At 40.0% G+C, this 7,986-nt stretch overlaps 1 non-coding gene across 1 annotated transcript; it reads right to left on the reverse strand.

Annotated features, from left to right (window-relative positions):
- Positions 1-2,129: 2,129 nt before the first annotated feature.
- Positions 2,130-2,211, reverse strand: Trnas-cga. The gene has a single exon. It is a non-coding gene; the product is annotated as a tRNA-Ser (tRNA).
- Between the last annotated feature and the right edge of the window lie 5,775 nt (positions 2,212-7,986).

A 7,986-nucleotide genomic window follows, 5' to 3' on the forward strand; every position in this document is an offset into this window, starting at 1 on the left:
TTTATTTTGAATATGTGCAAAATTAGATCGAAATGAGCTATTTTATTATGTAGGTCAAAAATTTAAGTGGGTGTAAGAAAAACTCTGCAATTTCCAGCTTCTCTCTGCCTTATCTTATCGGCTTATCTACAAAACTGTTGACTTTTATATTTCTGATATATTTATATTATTATTATTGTTATTTATATATATTAACGAAAGTTATTCAACTAATTGGTTATGTGTATTTCTTAAATAAATCCCATTAATCAATCGGTGTGGAGCTGCTGCTCCCTTTACATGTTGCATGCAACCGAGCGCATGCATACATCAATGGCTTGCATTCCACATGCAGCACAAGTGCAGTTCTTGGCTCCAACGTGCGTCCGTCCACCCGCCGACTAATTGTGGCAACATGAACTTCAATTGCCGCTGACATGTTGAGCAGCAATCTGCTTGCAACATCAGTTGCTGCAGTCGCTGCCGACGCTGCAGTGTGGCACAAATGAAATCTATCGCATAACTTGTTGCAGCTATTAAAACAAATCTATCTGCACAGGCTGCAAATTAACTGCAATGTATGTGTGTGTGTGTGTGTGTGTGTGTGTGTGCGTGTGTGTGTGTCAGTGCTGGCAACATGTTGCTGCTGCAACTTTAGCTTGTGGTTGCAGTTGTTGCTGTAGCTGGAGGCCCCATGAATTTATGTGAACCTGTTGTCCTACGGTCCTACAGATCCAGCACGGGCGCAAGTGCATCCACAGTTAATGCTGCCACAGTGGCAGTGGCAGTGGTTGTGGCAGTGGCAGTGGCAGCCACTGCCACAGTTACAGCGACGTTTACAGCCACGTTTACATCCACACCGTCTACACACAGACGGCTTAGCATAATAAACGTCAGAATTAATTGGATTTTAATTGTCTGTTAAGCGCTGAAATTAAGTGCAGCCGAGTAGATTGTTGTTATTGTTGTTGTTGTTGTTGTTGTTATTGTTTAGCTGGCAACAGGAGTACGGGCAGAAAATGTATAACCAACTGACTAACTGACTGCTTTATTCATGCGCCGCGCCGCCTTTCGGACTTCAGCTTCAGTTTCCCATTCATGGCTAGCGTCGTTGATCTTAACAATGATCAGCCAAGCGATACACACACACACACACACACACACACACACACACACACACACACACACACACACACACACACACACTCGCATCTACAGTCACAGTTACATTTGCATGTCGTTGGTGGTCGACGTCTTGAAGTTGTTTCTTCTTCGTTTTTTCTTAACTTTTTTTTTGGCCGTTATTCTTTTTGGTCTGTGGTCTCTTGGGATCTCTGGTCTGTGGCTCGTTGTCGATGTCCAAGTCCAAGTCCAAGTGCGCTTGATGCCGCCGCCACGATTGCCAAGTTTGATTATGTGACACGCGGTTACCATAAATATATATTTGTAAGTATACTCAACCATGCAGCACTCAAATTTAAGCAGAGAAAAAGGAGAGAAAAAAGGAGAGCGAGGGATAAAGAGAGAGAGAGAGAGAGAAAGTGAAAGAAAGGAATAAATAAAAGATTTGCAATATAAATTTCTTATGCCAAACTCTTAGCCAGAAAAAACGCACTATCTAAAGCAAAAGCATTCGAAGCCACATTTAACAAATCTACCAAACACTTGCTGAGGCTCATTGCATTAAATTTAACATGAGGTTAAACCTAGTTGCAAATTAGCCTTACCTTTCCCATTTACCGAGTTGCTGCGATCGGACAAACCTGTCTTGTACGCTTTTACAATCAATTCAAAAAGCGGATAAGTTGTAATTATCTAAAAAAATGTATCTTTTAATGTCTTTCGCATTTCGAAGTTGATATTTAAATTTTATTAAATGTCTTATAATAGATTAGAAAGATGGCTATCTACAAATTCGCGCCTTATGGATTTATGGAGCTTTGCAAATGGCAAAGCAAATAAGACTACTAAAAGAAGATAAGAACTAAGAACTAATTAAAATTGAAAATAGCAACTAGACTGAGGTGTGTTTCTATTACAATAATTCGGAAGGTATATTTTTTGTGGCATAACAAATAAGTTAAGCACAGCAAATGTCAGAAATTATTATTTATAATTATTAATCTATTAAAAATAAATTTACTATTTGCCGCAGCCGGTAGGATTCGAACCTACGCTCCCAGAGGGAATCTGATTTCGAGTCAGACGCCTTAACCACTCGGCCACGACTGCTTACGCTGACGAGCGCGGCCAAGAGAGCATTATCAGTCAAAGTGTGTGATAGAGAGCTAGAGAGAGAGAGAGAGAGAGAGAGAGAGAGAGCGGGAGCAAGTGTGCTATTCATAGCACACCTAACCAATGTATAGCAGATTCTACACACACACGTGCACATAAGCAGGCAGTTGTGTGCTGTCAGAGAGAGGGGAGCCTGTGGGCAGAGCAGGTGGGCAATGGGAATACAATATGCACAAGAACATGGCCAGTTATTTACAGCTTATTGTGTTAGGTCATGATTATTTTATAAATTGCACAAGCGTTGACTTTCTGCCAAGGCAACAACAACAATCACGGCGCATTTCGTTGGGCAACCCCACGCAGACGTTGTTGCCACACCCCTCCCCTACCACTTCACCCGCCACACACACACACACACACATACACACACACACACTCCGCTCCCTTGACGTAGAAGCCCAGCGTAAAGTTGCGTCCTCCACTTTTATGTTTGAGTTTTTCTTGCCTTTGCTTTTTACTTTTTTTCTTTCTTTGGGTGGCAGCGGCTCAAGTGTTTTACTTTGGGCTGCTTAAATAATACATACACACACACACACACACACACAGACAATAATGTATAAGTATGTGTGTGCGTGGGTTTTTTTCGGCTGGATCGATAATTTTTGTCTGCGCCAAAACGCATTTGGAGCGGGCGCAGGGTGGGCATAGGTTGGGGACTGCCTTATTTGTTACTGTTTCTGTCTGCTTCTTCTTGTTACTATTGTTGTTGTTGTTGTTGTTGCTGTTGTTGTCATTGTTGTTGCTTCCTGCAGTTCACGTCTGGCCTCGGCACAGGTCAGACTTCCCAGCCACGGTTATGTCAAAGTACCTGTAGGAACTTTACGTCCTTATGTTGATTATTCTTATAATCGACTGCTGGCTTTTTTCCACCTTTTTTTTTTGCTTTTCCGATTTATTTATTCGTTTTTTTGCTGTCGTAACTTTGGCTGCTTAACCTAATGTGAATTTTCCGATTTTCTTGTTCAACAATTATTCATACTTTCCCAATTTAAGCTTACATATTATTGTGATACATTTTTTATAAATACATGTGGATTTAATGTGTTAATTTCATATGAAAACTCTAGATATTTACCTTGTTTTAGGGATTTACAAATATAGACTTCAATTAATAGACTCAACTAAAGACTAAAGGCGATCATATTCCATAATCTATAGAATAGATTGAGAATATATATATGCATATATTTTTGTATATATGTGTGCATGAATGTATCGCCTTTATTCATGCTGAGACTTTCAACTGCCGATTTAATTTTTAAATCCATAAAATAAGGGAAATGTCTAAACGTTTCATATGAAAATTAATATATATATAATACTAGCGGGTATAGCCTGGCCTTGCTCGTGTCACGTACATGTATGTTATAGAATCAATATTCTCAAAAGCTTTGGAAATGATTTTGCAACTGATCGGACGTTAAATAATCAACTTTTATAGAAACGTTTTCCGAATGGAATTTCCCAAATCGCTGAAACACGTATTCATCATACTCTTATGTAGAGCTTTGAAAATAAGTTTGATGCAAATCGGACAAAACTTAAAATTCGCCAAAAAAATCTTTGAAATGCACTTTCCACCGAAGAAATTTAGATTTTGCCAAAAATGTGAGACACGTCTTAAATGATTTTCCATATAGATCCTTGGAAATGAATTTGAGCGCGAAACGTCACCTACCAAATCTTTGACCTCCATTTATACCAAGGAGGGATGGATTTTCGAAAAAGTGCGAAGCACCCCAAATGAATTTGAACAAAGAACTTTAAAATTGAGTTTGAGGCCGATGTTTACCGGATGGTATACAAAAAAGTTTTATACAAACGTTTTTCGCGATTTTTCCATACTTGCGGGTGGAATTTTCCGAAACCCCGTCTTAACGTGCACCTTCTTCACATAAGGTAACTACAGTGCAAATTTCAGCTTCCTAGATCTTACGGTTTGGGCTGTGCGTTGATCACCAATCAGTCAGTCAATAAGTCAGTCAGTGAGTCAGTCAGTCAGTCAGTCAGGACAAACAGTTTTATAAATAGAGATAAGTTTGTACTTACCGAAATATCATTCCCATAATTTAACTTAGGCAGTTTTTTCTATATACACACGTAAGAGGAAAGCAGATTAGAATAAGAAAAGTTAAAAAAAAAAAAACAAGAAAGGCAAATTGTGTGAAAGAGCGTTTAGAGATAAGATGATTGAAAACGGGATTAAAGTTGAACGCAGGCAAAACAAGGCCCATAAACAGTCCTAGTCCTCAATTTTCAAGCCAGGTGCGTGAATTTCTTTGACAGGTGCAAAATGTGTTTCAATTAATGTTCAGAAATATCTTCGAAAATAAGTTACAAGTTAATCGGAAGCTAAGCACAAAAGTACACTACATAAGGTAACTATTGTAGTGTGCTACTGTACTTGGACCGTAAAAGATAAGCCAAAAACAAAACTCTGCACTCTACTTGTTTTATATTATGTGGTATAGAACCTTATAGCCTTAATGCCTCTGCGAAAATGTTCTGAAATAAAGATGAAATAAAACTGAATAAGTTGTTAAGCAGAAAGTCCTCAAAGGATTATTTTTAGTTATATCCGTGGGGGTATCATATTTTAGTCCACAAATGTTCTGTTAAAATATGAAAATATGTGAGGCCTTCAAATTTGTCTACGTTCTGTTGACGAGCTTATGCGTCTCAATGACACTGCGTAAGTACACTCACTCACACATTCACACACACACACACACACACACACATAAACACGCGCACACGCACATATAGAATTTATTTACCTTTTTGTTGCATGCCAAAAAAAGCTCGAGTCGAGTTCGTTGAACCTGCCACAACCTACTTCTTTTTTTGTTTCGTATTTTTAGTCATTTTTGTCGATTCCTCTGCTGCCTGGCTGCCTGGCTTTCCTTGCCAGCAGGACGCGCCACCCGCAGTCCGCGCCCCGTTGAACGCTCGTGAGCTTTGGCTGTGTGCGTGGTGCGTACATGGCGCAAGAATCCCCCAAGGGCTCAATGCACAAGTGCCTGCCAGTCCTGCTAGCCTGCCTCTATGTGTGTGTCTCCCGCTCTCTGCCCCTCTCTCTCTCTCTCTCTCTCTCTCTCTCTCTCTCTCTCGCACAGCTGCTTGCCCTGCATGTGTCGTACGCCCTCGCATTCTGCTTATCATTGCGGTTTATTTGTCTGCTGCCCTGCTGCTGTGGCTGTCAAGCTGTGCGTCTGCCCCAGCATTCGGCATAGAAGCTAGTCGCCATATGTCCAAATACAATTGATAGTTAGCTGGCTGTGAAAGAAGCCTTCTCCTTGAGATGATCCAAATAAACCGCACACGCGACTTAGAACAAGCTACACAGCGTCTGACTACGTGTTAGCCCCAATTCGAGCCATCGCCGACCCTCACCGCCCCCCCTCCCCCTGATTCATAAAGTATCTATAAATTCGCAATGCAATCAATTTGGCGAACAAGCCGTGCATCAAACATGAAAATTCGATTAGCTTCGATAATGAAATTAAGGAGCACTTAAATAGCTTTATGTCTTGCATTGAATTTGATCTGTGAATGGCCAACCAGAACCCGATTAGCTTCAATGTGATTGACAATCGGGCCTAGGTGACAAAATTAATTCCAAGCTTCTGATTTTTCAGTGTTCCACGTTTGCGAATAACTTTATAAGAATATTAACTTAAAAACAAGTAAGAGGTTCTAGTCGGGAGCTCCCGACTAGGGGATACCCTGAACCCTCTTCTTCCAACATCAAATGCATATACATATTCTATTTTAGAAGCTATATGTCAAGTTTGGTGACTCTAGCTCTTATTATTTACCAAAATTGCCCAAAAAACGGGATATCGATATAGATTTATATCGATTGCTTGGAAACGGAGTAAGTTATCGGTTATCGGAAACAAACTCCATCTGCGCGGGAACTAGGAGCACCTACATCTAAAATTTCATTTCTAGCTCTTATAGGTTCTGAGATCCTTGCGTTCATACATACGGACGGACGGACAGACGGACGGACGGACATGGCTAGATCGACTCGGCTATTGATGCTGATCAAGAATATATATACTTTATGGGGTCGGAGATGCTTCCTTCTGCCTGTGACATATATTTGGCTTTCGCACAAATACAATATATAATACAAATATACCCATTTTTAATGGGTTCATGGTATAAAAACAGCTTATTTGAATATTGCCCTACTATGCAATTCTCATGAATTCAAATAAGACTTATAGTGTTTACCTTTTGCTCTGACTAAAAGTTGTATATTAAAAAGATGTGTTGTTAAAAAATCTCTGCTAATAGCCCGGCCTCGACTTTTTTTGTTCTTGTATGTATCTTTGTGTGTAACTATCTGAAAATCGGGCTACCAACTGCTGGGCCAATATCAGAATATTGCGGTTGTACGTGAGTTTATATATATATATATATATATATACATATATTTATGTAAATACTCGGTATATACATATATGCAGATATGAGTGTGTGTGTCTCTAAGTAATATATATGTGTATGTATGTATGTATATAAATATATATATATATGAATGAATGAATGTATAAGCATATGTATATATGTATGTTTGTATATATGTATGCATGTAACTATGTACTTATATATGCATGCATGTATGTGTACAGTTAATAAGCATACACAGATATAGATATAATTGTCTGTGTGTCTATCTTTATGGCCAAACTCGACAGAACAAGCTGGGGCGAATAGTTATAGATATATGTTTGTTTTTAATATTCGACAAACACAAGTTTATCTCATTGGCTGGGCTTGTAAGCCAAAACGAGGGTAGCTGCTAGTCGTGCACTGCCGCCTAATGCTCCGTTGTTAAATTTGTTCAGCTAGTATTTTTCGCATTTCGCATTACAATCGAGAAACGGCCGCGGCCGCAATTTCTCGCGAAATTTGTAACGAAAATGCAAATGTGTCAAAATGAAAATGGATTTTTAAGCGAACAGGTAAACAACAAACGGAGCGCAAATAAACGGCAGCAGCAAGAACAACAACAGCAACAACCGCTGAAGAACTCTTTTCAGCTTCTGCATTTCATTTGGCTTACATTAAGCGCCAATTAAAATTGAAGCTACTCAGAGCAAAGCCAGGTGAGGAGGGTTGTTGGAGGGGTGCTTAGTTATATGTAGGAGGCAACACCTGAACCTCGCCCCGCAGCCCGGGCACTGCCACATCTTGCAGCATACATGTTCGGCTACTGCGTCTGCTGCTGCCTCTTCATCATTTGCAACATGCGCGTTTTGCACGGTAGGGCGATTGCTTGTGGGTGGGTTGGCGACGGGGGAGGGATGGGTACTGCAGCGGGGTAAGTGAAAATGCAAATTGTGTTGCATGTTTGCCGCTCTCAAGTGTTTTGTAAGGCGCCGACGGCGTCACAGAGCCCACCAATGTGAAATTTGACGGAAATGCTAATAGTATATATTTTCATTCTCTCTCTCTTTCTCTCTCTCTCTCTCTCTATATATATATATATAAAGATACTTATAGATATATATGTATGTCTGTGTGTGTGTGTGTCTGCCACCTGTGGCTGCAACACTTTGGCAACTCGCAAAACGAAGTTAAAACTTTTCCATGAATAACCAAAGCGTATATAAGTTCACTTTCATTGCAACTTTACGTCCAAGTGCAAGACGACAGCGTGCATATAATTCTCTAGAGATCTGCAGTCTCTAGCTAATC

The sequence above is a fragment of the Drosophila novamexicana genome, unplaced genomic scaffold (genome assembly GCF_003285875.2).
Source record: "Drosophila novamexicana strain 15010-1031.04,08,12 unplaced genomic scaffold, DnovRS2.1 tig00000932-arrow-arrow-pilon, whole genome shotgun sequence".
NCBI lineage: Eukaryota > Metazoa > Arthropoda > Insecta > Diptera > Drosophilidae > Drosophila > Drosophila novamexicana.